Genomic DNA, 18,711 nt, shown 5'->3' with positions numbered 1-18,711 from the left:
TGTATATTTGTCTTTGTTTTATAGATTTTGGAGTCTTCAAATTTTATCACACTATCGACTGTTTTTGGTACAATATAAGTTTAAACTTGGATTTATGGCATGTATAAGCTAGCTTAGTTTTGGATAAGAGTAATGTGGTGTATATATATAAGCCATGCGAAAATGGCTATGCTTTTACCTTTAAATTGTGGTCACATTATGTTCGGTTTAGGTTCACTTTAGTCCTATAGTTATGTGCCATATATGTATATTGTTTGTGTTAGGTACCACATGCTTGGAAATTATTTACTTGATATGTTTGAATTTGGTTTCATATGGTTTGGTCAAATGTCCATTGAGCTTGGGTGTTGATAGACATAGTGTATGCTTCATGAATAAAATTCGGTTAAATGTGTGGTAAACATATTATATTAAGTGTGATATAAATTTTAGGTAAGTTGCATATATTATATATGTACATCATTAACAGGTTCGATTATGATATAATGTATTGAAAATACATATAATTGCATGAGGTAGATTCGGTGGTTACTAGTGAATTATAAGATTGTTAAGTTTGATGCTTGTGGTAAGTATTGCATGTGTTTCATGAATATTTGGTCGATTTTTTATTATGTATTCTATGCTAAATGTGATTGTTATTTCAGGACCGGTTGCGTATTATGTACATGTACATTATTAGCATATTCGGTCATGGTGCAATGTATTAAATATTTATATGTGATTACTTATTAAATTATATAATATGATTAAATGATTAGACATAGTTACTAAGAATTTGCTTTTAATGTTAAATCATGAATGACATTAAGTGAACAATAGTTAAGATGTCCAAATATTGATTACTACTTTGTTATTGAATACGTAACTTTAGGCATGTATAATAAGTGTATTTTTAGTGGTGTGTGCATGAAATGGTTAAATTTACTAAAACCAAATGTATATATTTTAATGACTATAATAGGTATGAATAGTCTTTACTGATTAATACTTAAAAGAATTATATGGAAATGCATTATTATTAACGTGAGGTTGTTTCATTTTGTATTAAAGGGTAAAGCATGCAAGTTCGAATTGACTATTACCTAAGTCCGAATAAGTTCATTGTCTTTGGGTACACAAATCCTATCTCTAAACATTAAACATCCATCAGGACTAATTCGGAAATCTGACTCAACACCAGAATCACATTGAGCTCTTTTTGCTTGCAAGTCATCATCATTAAGCTGAGCATCATGAATTTCCTGCAGAAATGTTGGCCTAGCCTCCAGCTCGGCCAGAACTGAACCATCATCAAGCAATGTCAAACGAGTATCCATGGCTCTTAAAGCATACAAGGATTTTCTACTCAATGCATCGGCGACCACATTCGCATTTCCCAGGTGATAGTCGGTAATTAGATCATAATCCTTAATTAATTCTAACCATCTCTGCTGTCTCAAATTTAATTCTTTCTGAGTCATCAAATATTTCAAACTCTTGTGGTTCATGAATATACAGCAAGTCTCGCCATACAAATAATGCCTCCAAATTTTCAAGGCAAAGACAATAGCGGCAAGCTCTAGGTCGTGGGTTGGATAATTCTTCTCGTGAGGCTTCAATTTCTGTGAAGCATAGGCTATCACCTTAAAATCTTGCATAAGTACACAACCCAATCCATTTAAGGATGCATCACTGTAGACCACAAGCTCTTTTCCCGATTCAGGTAGCACTAAAACAGGAGCTTCAGTCAACAATGTCTTTAACTTCTCAAAACTTTGCTGACACTTCTCTGTCCATTCAAACTTAACATCTTTCTGTAGCAGCTTCGTCATCAAAGTCGCTATCATGGAAAATCCTTTTACAAACCTTCGATAGTAACTAGCTAAGCCCAAAAAGCTTCTAACCTCGGTTACATTCTTAGGTGATTTCTGTTCAACAATTACAGAAATCTTACTTGGATCAACTCGGATGCCTCCACTCGAAACTATATGATCCAAAAATCCAACTTCCTGGAGCCAAAACTCACTCTTGCTAAACTTAGCATACAGTTGCTTTCCCGCAAGGTCTGCAACACAATTCCTGGTGCTTCGCATGCTCTATCTCATCTTTAGAGTAGATCAAAATGTCGTCAAATACAATGACAAACTTATCCAAATATGGCCGAAAGATCCTATTCATTAGATCCATAAACACAGTCGGTGCATTCGTCAGCCCAAACGACATACCTCGCTTTAAAAGGTGTCTTGGGTACATCCGAGTCTTTAACTCGCAGCTGATAATAGCCAGACCTCAAGTCTATCTTGGCAAATACGGTGGCTCCTCTCAGCTGGTCAAACAAATCATCGATCATTGGCAAAGGATACTTATTCTTGATAGTCACCTTGTTCAGTTGCCGATAATCGATACATAACCTCATCGAACCATCTTTCTTCTTTACAAACAACACGGGGGCACCCCAAGGCAAAAAACTTGGCCTAGCGAATCCTTTATCCATCAACTCTTGCAACTGTGCTTTTAACTCCTTCAGCTCGGTAGGTGCCATTCTGTACGGGGCAATAAAAATGGGAGTCGTCTCTGGCACCAATTCAATACCAAACTCTATCTCCCTTTCAGGAGGTAATCCGGGTAATTCCTCCGGAAACACATTTGGGTACTCACATACTATCGCCACGGACTCGATTTTCAGCTCTGTTTCCTTAGTGTTCAATACAAATGCAAGGTAGGCTTCATATCCTTTCCTCATATATCTTTGGGCAACCATTACCGTGATTACAACCAGCGACAAACCCAATTCTCTTGATTCGACCCGTAGAACCTTACCATCCGGGCATTTTAACTTAATATACTTACTACCACAATTCACTGTTACATCATGAAGGACTAACCATTCCATACCAAGTATTACATCAAATTCATCAAATGGTAACAACATAAGATTAGCCGGGAAACAACAACCTTGAATCGTCAAAGGACAATTCTTACAGACTTTATCAACTAGAACTGAGCTGCCTAGTAGATTCGACACTCTAATAATATCTTCTGTATGTTCAACAGGTATGTTCATACTAGACGCCAATCTCATGCAGATATATGAATGCGTCGACCCCAGGTCAATTAAAGCAACAACACTTATATTAAAAAGAGAGAAAGTACCCGTAATAACATCCAAAGCAACGGCTTCCTCTCGAACACGTATCGCATACGTTCTTGCCGAGGCTCGAACCTCTGATTTTGCAGCGTCTCTAGTCACGACTCGACTGCTACTAGCACTCTCAAGGTATCTCGGAGGTCTACCTCGCAGAATGGGAGCACTCGACTTCGGAGCTATTTCCACTTCTTTTTCGGCTCGTTCCGGACAGTCTCTAAGAAAGTGATCAAGAGAACCACATCTAAAACATGTGCCGCTCTTCATTCGGCACTCTCCGAAGCGAAATTTGTTACAACTCTTACACTTCGGTTTTTGGTCATCTACACTCCCTACACTAGTCACCATCAAGGAGGAAGACTTTTGACCTCATCGTTTAGAGCTTCTCGATCTACCCGAATATCCCACTGACGAAGTGGAGCGTTCATGCAGGCTCCTGCCTTTCTTCGTGGAGAACAAGAGTGTTTTACTGCTAGACCTCTTGCTCGTAATTCGAGCCTCTCTCTTAGCTTATTCTCTTTCATTATTAAGTTCCTCGGCCTTCTTCGCTCGATCGTCCAATGCGGCAAACTCCCGTATTTCCAAGATCTTAATCAACAACTTGATATCCTCATTCAAACCTTCCTCGAAGCATTTACACATTTTCGATTTAGCTTGGACCCATTCAGTTGCGATTGACTTAGTCGTATGAACTCTCTCTCGTATTCTGCTACAGTCTTGTTCCCTTGTTTAAGTTCCAGGAACTCCTTTCGCTTCGAGTCCAAAAACCGTTGGCTAATATATTTATTCCTAAACTCTGCTTGGAAGAAATCCCAAGTAATATTTTCTTTTGGCACTACCGAGGATATAGTCTTCCACCAATTGTATGCAGTGTCCTTCAAAAGGGACACAGCACACTTCAAACATTTCTCGGGTGTGCATGACAAATCATCTAGCACCCGTGTAGTATTTTCGAGCCAGAACTCGACTCTTTCAGCGTCATCATCAACTTTAGCTCTGAATTCCTCAGCCCCATACTTTCTAAGCTTATCTACAGGGGCTTTATCGAATCTCACTGTTGCTATACCTCGTGGCACATCCTCATCAGGTTGGTTAGGGGGCGGGGGAGGTCTTGGTATATTGGGGCGATTTCTCAGATAATCCCCAAACCATTCATCCATCATATCAAAGAAGGCAGCTCCGGCCTCTTCTTGGCCTTCTGACATCAGCCTTCTAGTACTACTAGATACAAGTCATTATACGGAAGCTGGAGCAGGCTCTCGGCTCCCTCGGACTCATCTTGTACTTGATTGGAAGACATTCACTATATTCAAAACAGTTTAAACAATTAGGAGACGTCACAATATCAACATTCGAATAATGGCATGTATAGCAAACTTTAACATCCTCTACGGTAGTCCTAGAACCGACTAAACCGTAGCTCTGATATCAATAAATGTAACACCCCTCACCCGTACCCGATGTCGGGATAGGGTTCGAGGCATTACCAGGACTTTACATTTTGAAACATACCAAATTGGGTCACCAAGTTTTACTCAAATTTAAGCTTTTCATCTATGAACAACTCGTCCCTTATATAGGCTTTCGAGGCCTATAACATACCTAGAGGCAATGCGGGACAAATTCGGGTACTTTCGATAAACCTTAGGCTCCTTAGGAAATTTTTCCTTATCATAAAGTGTCACACACCCGTGTAGGTGGGCCGTGTGGACTCATACGCCCGTGTGACTTGGGGCACGCCCATGCCTTTTAGCCGCGGGCAACACTGACTTATCAACACAGCCATGGCACACACCCATTCTGCCTGCCCGTGGACGGCACTGTCTTTTTAACACGGCCATGGTGCACGCCCGTGTGGCCTACCCGTGTACAACTTTGAACTAAAATTTTAAATGCAGGGGACACATGGCCATAGCACACGCCCATGGGAGGGAATCGTGTGTCACACACGGCCTAGATACACGCCCGTGTGTCTAACCATGTGGACTCTAATAGGCTATTTTTCAAGCCTTTAGTCACCCCTTCTACTACTTGTGCTTAGTGGTTACCAAATTCAAAGTAAAACTAAATTATACACTTGTAAATAATCTTAATTAAACTAGATGTATGGAAACCTCATATCATTGGTTTCATACATGATAGGTTATTTCCCACTTAGTGTCTATGGGTTCTCATGTCATTTTAATTCATCCGAAATTGGCTCGTTCATGTAACTCATTGCCAATTGGTAACGACCCATCACTTGTAAATAAAACCATGCATAAATTCGTAGGTCATAGCCTACTTCAATTAAGCCAATTTCCGTGACCATATACAAAGAGATAAACATATTTGTACATGCCTTAATTTGGCAAATCAAATGACACATATAACAAAATACTCAAAAATACTATACATGCCATTGAACGAAACAAACGAAGTCTTTATAACAAAGCTTGTCTAGTTGATAGTGTGTTGATTCTCTAATCGTCTTCCAATCCTCTCGAGTCCTCGAGCTCTGTGAGACAGGGAAAAAGGGAAGGGTAAGCATTTACATGCTTAGTAAGCTCGAATAACCGGAAAGTAAACTTACCGAGTAATTAGCATACATCCATATTTAAATCATGAAATCATCAATTATGAAACGATTCCCTATCACATGCACTCAATCAATGAGTTAGTTACGTAACAAAGCATCATGTAATTTATGTAGATGAGCTCATCATTCATCATCTTATTGCCATACATCATATTAATCCCGTTGAGTTTCTAGGAAATCTCGATGAAATACCCATTATCCGTCAATTCTTACGAATGATCATTTCACATATATGCACTTCCGCGAACCTCACATCTCATGGCAAGATTACCAGTCCAGGCTAAATCCCCCATATCATGAACTCATAAGGTGATGTTGGGATTACCAGTCCAGGCTAAATCCCTTATAATGACAAACACCCTTAATGAGCTCGGATCTGAATTACCAGTCCAGGCTAAATTCAGACCCTAATCGGATTACCCATCTGTGTTAAATCCATAATGCACACATATTTTTCGGGAGGCTTGATCATTCAAGGAACACCCGTCCGGGTTAGATCCTTTTCATACTTGAGATCACGGATTACCCATCCGGGCTAAATCCTTACTGCAACACATGCAGGATCTCTTTACACATATCAATAAGGGTTTATCCATCGAATTCCCTTTGTCAACCTCATTCGAGACATTTTTCACATGTTACCATCAAATATGCATTTCTATGATATTTCATGCTAATAATAGATGCAATCATCATGCATTCATAAATCATTCAATTATGCATATTAGGGGTTTACTTTAAGTTATCCAAACTTACCTGGTATTCTTTTCGAGTTGTGTTTCGATTATTTCGAAACCTTGCGTTTACCTCGATCAACCTCCAAAATTTGTTCTTCAGGGTCTATAACAACAAAATTTAACTCATTAATACACTACATTATACATTTCGAGTTTAATATCTACCCCCAGTCTAAATGACCGTTTTGCCTCTAACCTTTCACATTTTTACGATTTAGTCCCTAGGCTCGTATAATAAAACACGTGCACTTTCTATCTTACCCAAGCCTAGCCGAACACTTTTCCTTCTTATGGTAGCTCACATTTTCCATTATTTTCACATTTCTACCACACATTTACATCTTTTGCAAAATAGTCCCTACAAAGGTTTTTCATGAAAATCAACTAGGAAAAGATGTTTAATACAAATTCATCTTTTATATTTCTCCATAATCCATCAAAATACAAGCAACTCATGCATGGGTAAATTTTTAAACCTGAACCCTAGCATGAAATATGGGTAGAAATGGAGAGAGCAAGCTACCGGGATTTCAAAAATACAAAGAGCATGAAAAACGGAGCTTGGGAGCACTTCCTATTGAGCTTGGAAAGCTTGAAAACCCTAGCTATGAAAACCCTTGAAGTTTCGGCTAGACAAGGAAGAGAATGGGCTGATTTTGGTTCATTTTTCCCATTTTATTTAATTAAAATACCAAATGACCAAAATGCCCTTAAGCCCTTTCCTTAAAATTCCATCCATGCAAGCCCATTTTTGTCCAAAAACTTAGAATTTGGGAAAATTGCTCTCCAAGACCTTCTAATTCATAACCCAAATCAATTTCATACAAATTGTTTCTAAAATTCAAGTTTTTCTATTTATTCAATTTACTCCCAAATTTCCAATTGAACACCTTACTCAAAGAATTTCTTCATGAAACTTTAACACATGCATATACTCATATTCTAGGCCTCACAATAATCATAAAGTAAATATTTTGATGTCGAATTTGTGGTCCTAAAACCACCATTCCGACTAGGCCCTATTTCAAGATGTTACAGTAATAGTTAATATCGTGTATATAAATGCATTGATGCAATAAGCAACACGATGACTTTAGTTGTGATGCGAGATGTATATCAATGTATGTCTTGAAATGTGAAATGATTTTATTTTTAATTATAAGTGAGTTTTATAATACCCTGAAAATTTTTACAGTAAGATATTATCCTTGATATAGTAAAATAAGGAAATAAAGTGACAAAAAGGGAAATTTTGAGTTATGTCAATATTGAGAAGTATATTATGATATATTAATTCAAGAAAGGACTAAATTGTAAAAGTGAGAAAAGTTTTGTTGCATAAGAGTAAATATTCATAATTTGAGGGGTTAAAGTGTAAATATGAAAAATTTGAAGGACCAATAGTGTAAATAATTTAAGAGTGGAATGATCTAGAAACTAAGAAAAATGGATGAATTAGGACCAAATGGAATAGATGAAGAACTATGAGGGACTAAATTGTAATTTTACCAAATTAAATGATGACTCAAGGATAGAATTTTAAAAGATAATGAAGGGCAAAATGGTCAATTGGAAGAGAGAGAAATCTAGAAAGTAATAATGATGCTAGAGATATTTTGATATTTTATAATTATTTAATTAGATAAATATTATTTTATTAATACTTTAATAAGATATTTTATTATTATTTTATTAGTATATAAAGAAATAAAGATGAGAAATTCTCATCCATATTTTCCCATGCACTAACGTGAGAGAAAGAGAGGAAGAAAGAAAGTTTTACTTTCTATACAATTTGGTCCTTTTACCAAAAATTCACCATTTTCACCCAAAAATTAAATGAATTTCCATAGCTACGAAGAGACAAAAATGTTAAGGAGAGCATGGGGAGTTAGAATATCAAGTTGGATTCAAGAAATAGAAGCTGAAGGAGAGAGAAAATCAAGTTAAAGATTAGTATCAATAGAACAAGGTAAGTATATCAAGATTTTAATATGTTTTTAAGTTTGTTATTATTGACAAAGCATGGAAATAATGTTATAGTAGAGTTTTCTTACATAAGGTCCTATATTTTTGATATGTTAGTGAAGAGAAAATAAGAGAAAGTGATGAGAAATGGTGTAGAAAAAGAAAATAAGGGTGTTATAACATGGTAATTAATAGCTTGCACAAAAACAGTTTGGATAACAGCAGTAGACTAACTTTGAAAAATCATCATAAATTGTAGAAATAGAATTAGAAGATGAAAAAAGATATGTAATTAAATATTATTGAGTATATTTTCTCATAGAAGAAATAGTGTAAGCAATGGATTTGTAAATTTTGAGATATAATGAATTTTGTGAGACAAGGTCAGAATGAATTCGGGTTCCCCTGTTCTGACTTTGAAAAATCATAAAAAATTGAATAAAAATAATTAGGGGCTTAAATTTATATTTATAAAATCCTGAATGAGTCTATTGTTAAGATAAACAAACAAGAACATCATTTGAATCCTGTATGAGGAGATAATTAATTTTTGGTAAAGAGGGGTCAGAACTGTCAGACAGCAGAACAGGGGTAACTTTGAAGAATAAACTGTACTTATTGGATAAACCAAAAAATTCTGAAATTTTTATGGTAAGAATATATATAAGTCTAGATTCAGGGAAAATTATCGGATATTAATTTGGAGTTCTATAGATCCAGATATAAATAATTTAGTGACTATGATACAGATAGACAGCTTGAATATTCATAAAAGTAAATAATAAAAATTATGGATAATGTTACTTACAAGTGTGTTATCTACATTAAGGATGTGGAATGGATAGGAGGAGGAGGAAAAATATGTATGAATATTCATCTAGCATGGCTAATTTGCATATTTTAGGCTCAGGGACTAAATTGAATAAAAGTAAAACTTTATGGGCAATTTTGTAAACATGTCAGAAATGACCAAATTGCATGAAATGGATTATTTTATTATTTAAATTACAAAATTGAATGAAATTATTAATTTAGTTTAAGATCGGGGGAAAACATGTTTTAGGGATTAAATTGAAAAGTGTTGAAATTATGAAAAATTCTGATATTTTATAGAATTCATGGATTGTTATCAATATTTATGAGAATAATAGCTAGAAATAAGGATTAAATTACAAGAATTTTATTTTCCTGACCCTAAGGATGAAATCGTCATTAATTAAAAGTTTAGGGGCAAAATGGTAATTTTGCCTAGAGCATTAATTAAATGCATTAGAATATGAAATGAATGAAAATGATGATCAAATTTATTTATAAAGATCCGGGCGACTCAAATATGAGACTTGATCGTGGAAAAGAAAAGATATCAGATTAATGAAATTATAAACACAAACAAGCAATGAGGTAAGTTCGTGTAACTTGAATTATATTCTTAAATGCTTGAGATTGTATGTTATTTATGTGAATATGATTTGAATGTTCATTGTATGAAAATTTATGAAACATTGATAAATTTGATAAAAGGAGAAGAAATCCCGGTTGAATGAAAGGAAAATTCGATGGATCTCTGAAAAGGAATTGACGGTAAAAAGGATCTAGCCCGGACGGGTGATCCTATCCTGATATAGTCCTCCTGAAGAATATGTGTATAACGGATTTAGCCCAGACGGGTAATCCGAATTAGGGTCTGAATTTAGCCTGGACTGGTAATTCAGATCCAAGCTCATTAGAGTAATTGTCGTTGCAGGGGATTTAGCCTGGACTGGTAATCCCGACAATACTCTATGAGTTTATATTATAGGGGATTTAGCCTGGACTAGTAATCCCACTGTAAGGATGAGGTTCGTGGGAGTCTGCTCTCTAATATGAAATGTGTAATACCATGGTTGAAAGATACCATGGCAACCTGTGTGTAAGACCATGGTTGAAAGATACCATGGCAACCTGATATGAAATGTGTAAGACCATGGTTGAAAGATACCATGGCAACCTGTGTGTAAGACCATGGTTGAAAGATACCATGGCAACCTGATATGAAATGTGTAAGACCATGGTTGAAAGATACCATGGCAACCTGATATGAGATGTGTAAGACCATGGTTGAAAGATACCATGGCAACGTGACATGAAAAGAATAAGACCATGGTTGAAAGATACCATGGCAACATGACAGAAAATGAGTAAGACCATAGTTGAAAGACACTATGGCATCACGTCAAAGATAAATAAGACCTTGGATGGGAGACGCTATAACATCTGTTGAACAATTGATATTCAGGTAAAATGTATCAGATGACGAATGGTTATATGAAATGGTTGTGTGAAATGTTTACAAGAACTGGTCATATGGAAATATATGTACAAAAGCGTTGTATGAAATAATTATGAAAATGGATAAACGAAATAAGTATAAGTACATGGAATATAATTTATGTTAAGTTTGATATAAGCTATTACCAGAATAAATATACATAAAATATATGGAAATGATGAAGCATAAAATATTGATATAATGAAATGAATGATATATGCTTGTGAAGAAATGGTAAGAGCATGATATGTTTCATGACATGTACATATATGATTATCTTTGATATGTTGATAGAAGGAAATTATGTAATTGAGACTATTATTAAACTCAAGTGCGACATGTCGAGAAAATAGATATATCAATGTTGAATTTATATGAGATATGTGCAAGTATACTAACAATGTTGTTGTTTGATGCTTATACAAGTGCCAAACTGTTGATTGAATGGTAATATATTTATTTTATATGATACATTGAATCGGTAAGTATTTTAATTTTTTTAAGTGATCTGCAAATGGTAGTAATGCTCCGAAACCCTGTTCTGGCAGCGGATATGGGTTAGGGGTGTTACAAGTTTGACTTAAGTGAATATAAATAAATGTTTGGAATTGAACTGTTGATCAGTAATGCCTCATAATCCTAATCTGACGACGGATATAGACTAAGTCTGTTACATGATAGAAATCAAAAGAATAGAGCTTGGGAATCAAAACTTAAATGAGAAGAGCTTGGGAAACCAAAGGACGACAACCAAAAAGAATGGGAGAAATCTAACGTGGATTTTATAGAGATGAAGGGGGAAAATAGGTTAATTTTAAAGCTTTGGTATTATTGCTTTATAACTACTTCTAATTTGACCCTTTTACAAAACAATCCTTATTTTCAAAATTAAAGGTTTCTAAAACACTTTTTCAAAAATTGATTTGATTTTCTAAAAACCATAATCAGAAACATTACTAATATACAATGTCACAAAAATTCTGAACACTATAAGGCTAAAATTCCTAAAATACCCCTAAAACTCCTAAGCCTTATTTTAGGGTGTTACACTTTCTTAATAAAAAACACCAATAAAAAGAAAGAACAATAGCCATTGTTGAATGCGCCACATGCAACCATTTTATGTAAGTCCAAATCGAGTTTATTTTTCGTAAATTTCATATTGTTAGATCATGTAAGCTCAATTTAGCTAACCCGAGCATTAGGTTTCAAAACCGTAAAAGTTTAAAACGTTACCATTGATGAATGCTTGATGAAATTATTTTTATTTGGTTAGATTTGATGCTTAGATATGAAAAAGGACTAGTTTGTAAAGTTTAATTGTTAGTTTTAAACATAGGGGCTAAAGTGTAAATATTTTGAAATTGATGTTGAAATTCTATAATTATTGATAATAAAGGGATATAAATGGATGAAATTAAGACCAGTTTCAAAATCGAGGCTCAAATTGGAAAGTTGTAGCTATTTTGATTTTAGGGACTAAATTGAATAAAATGTAAATCTTTAGGGGACATTCAGAAAATAAAATTGAATTGATATATATTTATAATAGGTTGTTATAAGATGTTTGGTATTGATAAATTAAAATAAGTTATTATATATAAAGAATTGAATTAATCGAGGATAATTGTGGAAAAGGAAAAATTGCAGATTAGTTCCTGACACCTTGTTTGTTGTTGTTTTTGTCAGGTAACTTCATATGAGAGTTACTTTATTAATTCATGACTTTATTAATTCATGATACGTTTGGATTTTATTGTTTTAGTTTTAGTTTGAATTATTATGTAAATAATGTCTTTTTGGCATCAAATGGACTAAATCGTAAAATATGAATTAAATGGTAAATATGAACAAATACATGATATTGAATGGATGTGACATTGTTTATGATTGGATAGTATGTATAGAATGATGTTACAAGGTTTAAATTGTAAATGGATTGTTATTTGAAATGTGAAAAGTGTGCATATGGCTACAAGGATTGTAATGAATTGTATATGGTAAAAAAAAAAGCCCAAGTAGACATATTAAAGGATAGGATACTATTGGCATGCCAATAGAGTTATTTACACACTATACAAGATATATGTGATGGTACGGAGATAATACTGATTATATCAAAATCAACATTTGTTGTGGATTATTATGTTATACTGGTGTGGTGGAGGGATGTATTGATACTGATTATATGATGCCTACGGGCTTTACACTTCGACGCCTTGGTGTGTTGTAGTTTGAGATCTTACAAGTAAATCTGGTGTGGTGTAGTTACTCGTGTATTCGAATCTATTTATTATAGTTCATCGGGCTACTGAATTAATGGAAAAGAGAAATGACAATGAAATTATACGATACTCATGCTCAAATGGTTATACGAAAAATAAATGATACAAATGGTATTGTATAATGGAACTTATGTGTACAATAATATATTGAATAGCACATTACATGTTATAATGCTATATTACTCTGTTATACATTAAACTCACCTTATTATTGTAAAATATTATGTCAAGTTAAATTATATCAAGTTATTAGATTGATATGTTTACAAAATGAGAAAAGTTGAATAGTATGATATAAAATGGCATGGTTGTACTTGTATATGAATTGAGTATTATGATCTTGTTGTATTAATGGACTAAGCTATTGGTGATTTTGTGAAGTTGTATATCTATACATAAGGAAGCCAACAGAATGCCATGGTTTGTACAATTGTGTTTCAATTACTTAAACTAGCTAAAATTTCAAGGTATGTTTAGTTATTTTCTTATGGACTTACGAAGCACTCAATATGCTTATTCCGTTTTCTATCCATTTTTCTTGTAAATCGCTTTGCGAAACATGTCAAGTCGGATAAAATTTTGAAGCTCACACTATCTCATACCATTCAATAGATGTTTGAACGTTTTGAATCTAGATTGTGGCATGTATGTCTAAGATGTTTGGATGTGATTATAATGTTTATAAGTGTTTTGGTAACTTATGATGATCTTGGTATATGATGACTTGGATAAGGTTATAGCATGAAATTAGGCAAATGCATGAATTAGAATGTGTGGTAATTGGTTGGAATGGAAATGCTTGAATGGCATATTTTGGGATATCTATTATGAAATGATAATAGCATGAGAGTGGTTATGGTTAACTAGTTTTGAGAGCGAAACATAATTTTGATTATGTTAATTGTCTTGTTGAATTAGGTAAGCTTGAAAAATGGTTTGGGATGATTACATGACAATTGAATTGGTATAGTTTGGATAAGTTTGGTATGGCTTGATGCATACTGAGATAAAATATGATGATTTGTATTGGTATATAAATGTTAGGAAAATTGGAATAGTGCAAGTGGTGTAGCTAAGTTTTGAAGTCAAAGTTGTGGTTAGGTTGCATTTAGTGTTTACACTTGATGGAATATGATGAGATGGTATAAAATTTGATATGTTTAGTGTATGTTTTTAAGTGTGCCTAAGGCATCATTTGAATGCAAAATTAGTTGGGCATGAAATGGGCATAAAATGAAAGATTTTGACATTTTGGGACTGAAGTATCGATACCTTGGCAAAAGTATTAGTACTTAGCATTTTCAATCAAATTTGAAACAAACAAAATATCAATTTAGTATTGATACCAGACTAAAGTATCAATACCCTATAGTAGGGTACCGATACATATGACTTTTATTTGGTTTTTACAAAAGAAATAGAATCGTAAAATGGTATCGATACTAGAATTTGGTATCGATACTTGTAAGAAAGTATCAATACCATAAGTCAAGTATTGATACCTATTGATTTAAGATGAATTTTTCAAACGTCGAAGCTAAATTTGGTATCAATACCTTTCAAGGGTATCGATACTTGTTCCAAAGTTTTGAAATTTTACAATTTGGTCCCATTTCATGTTTGGATTAATTTTTTGAACTATTAAAGCATGTTTGAGTCTTAGAAAAAATTATATACCATTAATAAATGTGACTATGGAAATGCTTATGTTTGCATGATTTATTTTTCAGATTAAATGTTAGATGTTCGTATTTGCTTTGGCAACGAATGTGGCATCCTGTAACTCGGACTTGACAACCGGGTCAAGCGAGGGGTATTTTTCTTTGAAAAATCTGGCTTTACAGAAATAGGGTCAATTATAAAGGTGTAAAACCAAACCCTATAACAGTTATAAAGGAAGCAAAAGACTTCATCCAACAAATCAAGGAAGCATAAAAACAAAGAAAATGTAACAAAAAATGAAAGAAAAGAAATCAAATATAATGCGTATTTAGCAAATATCAAGTCACACTACATCATCCTTGGATGGCATAAGAGAAATGAAATCCTTACATGGGTTATACACGTTAGTAATCTAAATGGAAGAACGAGGTTGACCTATGAAAGTACTTTTTGGCATGATAATAGAATAGTAAGGAAATTAATGCTTTTAAGAATAGTGTTAGTTGTTGCATTGCAATCAAACATGTAATAGCCCATTTTTAGTGAAATTGAAACAATGGTTTCAGGACCACAAATTCGAGTCCGTAAGAAAACTTATTTTAAAATTATTTTCTGGTCTACCGTATGATAGGAATATTGTATAAAAATTTCGTTAAGAAAATTTTACCTGTTCCCTACTTAATTGATAAAATGACCAAATTGCATGAAATACAAAAGTTGAGTTCTAGTAGCTATAAGTATCAAATAGCTATGGAATTCAAAATCTGAGGTCCTTATATGGAAAATAGACCATTAAGAGGAGTTAGTAGATAAGTATGATGATTCATCAATGGAAAATTAAATAAAGAAAATAATGAAATTGGAAATTGAATAAAATAAAAGATGATAAATAAATATCTAATATTATCATTTATCATCATCTTTCCCAATTAAAAAAAGATGGAAACCCTAGCTATGGTGTTGAGTTTTTGAGCAAGCTTAATTGGCCTAATTAGGAAAGAATTTTGGTCTCGTTTTTAGTAATTTTCATATTTTCGATATCGTAATAGCTTAATCTACCTATCTCGGGGATTAATTTGTAAATTTATTAAAGTGCTAGAGTTTTTCCATGGATGAGTATGCATGAATTATGAAGTTTTATGGTAGAAAATGAAAGGTTGTTGATAGATAAACAACTTTTATAAATGGAATTTTGATCAAATTGTAATTTAGAGACTAAATTGAAAACTTGTAAAATTCATGGAAATATTTTGAATTTTATGAAATACATGGGCTGCTAATGTTACGTGTAAAAATCGGATAGACTTGGAATAAGGATTAAATTGCATTAATTTCATTTTTCGAGCCTAAGGACGAAATCGTAATTAAATAAAAGCATAGCGACAAAATGGTAATTTTGCCTAAGATATGAATTGAATTGAATTGAATATGAATTGTATTAAATTGAGTTAAATTTACTTGAATAGATCTGGATAGACAAAATACAGAATTAGATCGAGAGCAAGAGAAAGTGTCGAATTAATAGACAATAAGTCAACGAGCATTTGTCAAGGTAAGTTCGTGTAACTACTAAATTGTATAATTATATATATATTTTTAATTGAATTGTGTGTATGTGAATGTATAATTGTTATGTTTATGAAAACTGATTACATACCCGACAATGAACATCAAGTAATAAGTTCCGATTGGACAAATGAAATTTGATGGATACAAGGTTCCCGAATTGGTTGTGGTCCTGCATATGTTGCGGACACACCATAGCTCGAAATAGTGTCCCATTATTAGCTCTCATGAGCTTCCTGTTATATGGTTCTTACGAGTTTCCCGTTAATAACTCTTTGGAGCATCTCAATTGGTTGTGATCCTACATATGTTGTAGACACACCACAACTCTTATGAGTGCCCTGATATATGGCTCTTCATGAGCTTCTCGATTAAAGGCTCTTTGTGAGCTTCCTGATATGGCTCGCTTGAACTTCTCCGTATATAGCTATTCAGAGCTTCCTGATTAATGGCTCTTTGGAGCTACCCATTATTGGCTCACATGAGCTTCCCGAATATGGCTCTTATGAGCTTCCTGTTATACAGCCCGGATAAGCTTCTCGTTACATGGCTCACATGAGCTTCCTGTTATATGGCTTGAAAGAGCTTCCCGTTTATGTGCTCGTATGAGCATTCCCGAATATGAATTGTCGAATTACAATTTTGTACACTTTGTGTGTACTACCCTTTTATCCATTGGGATTTTAAATGGTTCAACAAGCAAAGTTCTGATATGAGATAATATGGATTCGGAATGGATTATTATAGAATATATCTGAAATACATGGAAATAGTTTGTACATGTTATATGAATCCATGATACGGAAAGTATATGTATATGGCAATTCTATTGTTATTAGCTCATATATGTCCCTATATTTCTATGAAATACATGACTAACATGTTGACGAAGATATATGTTTAAACTTTTGGCCAAGTTGTTTGGAATGTGTTTTGTGTGCTTACCTTTAATGTGATTAAATGGTAAGTTAAATTCCATGTTATACGGACTTACTAAGCATTATATGCTTACTCAATTTTATTTTCCCTATTTTATAGTATTCGGAAGCTCGTAAAGGCTGAAGGTTGGTCTGAGCATCATCACACTATCTCTTGGCTCATTTCATTATAAATAGTAAACTCATTTTAGTTATAATGGCGTGTATAGGTTAATTAGCCAAAATGTTGGCATGTAAATGTTTGATTGATAATAGCCATTTGAATGGCTTATGCTTGATATGTTTTGATGTATATATAAGTGTATTTGTCATGTTAGAAGTATTGAGCTTGATTGTGCATATATGCACTTCGTTATTTAGGTAAATATGAACACTAAGTAGCCATGATAATAAATGTCATTTAAGGTGCTTAAGAGCACATTGGTTGTGTGTGGTAATATGTTATGTTTAAGGCATGATTTTGGCTTGATTTGAACATCTTGAATTGGTTGGTGAATCTGTTTAAGTGTTAATGTAGGTAGAAGACAAATTGGGTGAGAAATGTGGCCTTGGAAATGGTCTATTTCCGTCCACACAGCCAGAGACACGGCTGTCTGTCCCAACCGTGTGTGACACACGACCTAGCACATGGGTGTGTGGTTTGGCCATGCGTCCCCTACATCTTTAAAATTTCAAAATAGAATGCTCAGAATTTATCACACGGCCTGGCACATGGGCGTGTGGCTTGACCGTGTGACCCCTGCACTTATTTAATGCAAATTTTTATGTTCACACGGCCTAGCACACGAGCGTATGACTTGGCCGTGTGACCTAAGTTAAAGAGTTACACGGGCTGGGACACGGGCGTGTGCCCTATTTTGAATGCCCACACGGCCTGACACATGGGCGTATCACTTGGCCGTGTGAGCCACACAACCTAACCACACGAGCGTGTATCCCCTGCACCTTGATAAAATTTTGAGATTTTGCAAAAAAATTTCTGAGTACTCGGTTTAGTCCAACTTGTTTCTAATGTGTATTTTGGACCTTGAGGGTTCATATAATGGATTTTATGAATAATTTCTAATATAAATGTTAGGTATTATGAATTATCTGTATTTGATTTGTATATTCTGGTAATACTCTGTAACCCTATTCCGGCAACAAATATGGGTTAGGGGTGTTACATTTATTGGTATTAGAGCTACAGTTTAGTCTATTCTCAGACTAACATAGTGAATATGAGTCTAGCTATACACGCCATTGTATAACCTGTGATAGTTTGATATCTCTTGACCATTTTAAACATGTTTTTCAGATAGTAATGTCATCCAACCGAGCTAAATCCGAAGAAGCTGAGAGCAATACTCAAGCTTCAGTTCAAAGAGCAGCCTCAAGTAGTAGAAGGCTTGTATCTGAGGGCCGAGGATGAGAGGCAAAAAAAGCCTTCTTCCAAATAATGAATGAATGATTTATCGAAAATATAAGAAAAAATCCGGTTGTGCAACAACCTCCACCCCCTCCTGTTTCCCAACCGATTCCTAACATGTGAACATGATTATA

The sequence above is a fragment of the Gossypium hirsutum genome, chromosome A03 (genome assembly GCF_007990345.1).
Source record: "Gossypium hirsutum isolate 1008001.06 chromosome A03, Gossypium_hirsutum_v2.1, whole genome shotgun sequence".
NCBI lineage: Eukaryota > Viridiplantae > Streptophyta > Magnoliopsida > Malvales > Malvaceae > Gossypium > Gossypium hirsutum.
This window is presented reverse-complemented; position numbering follows the sequence as displayed.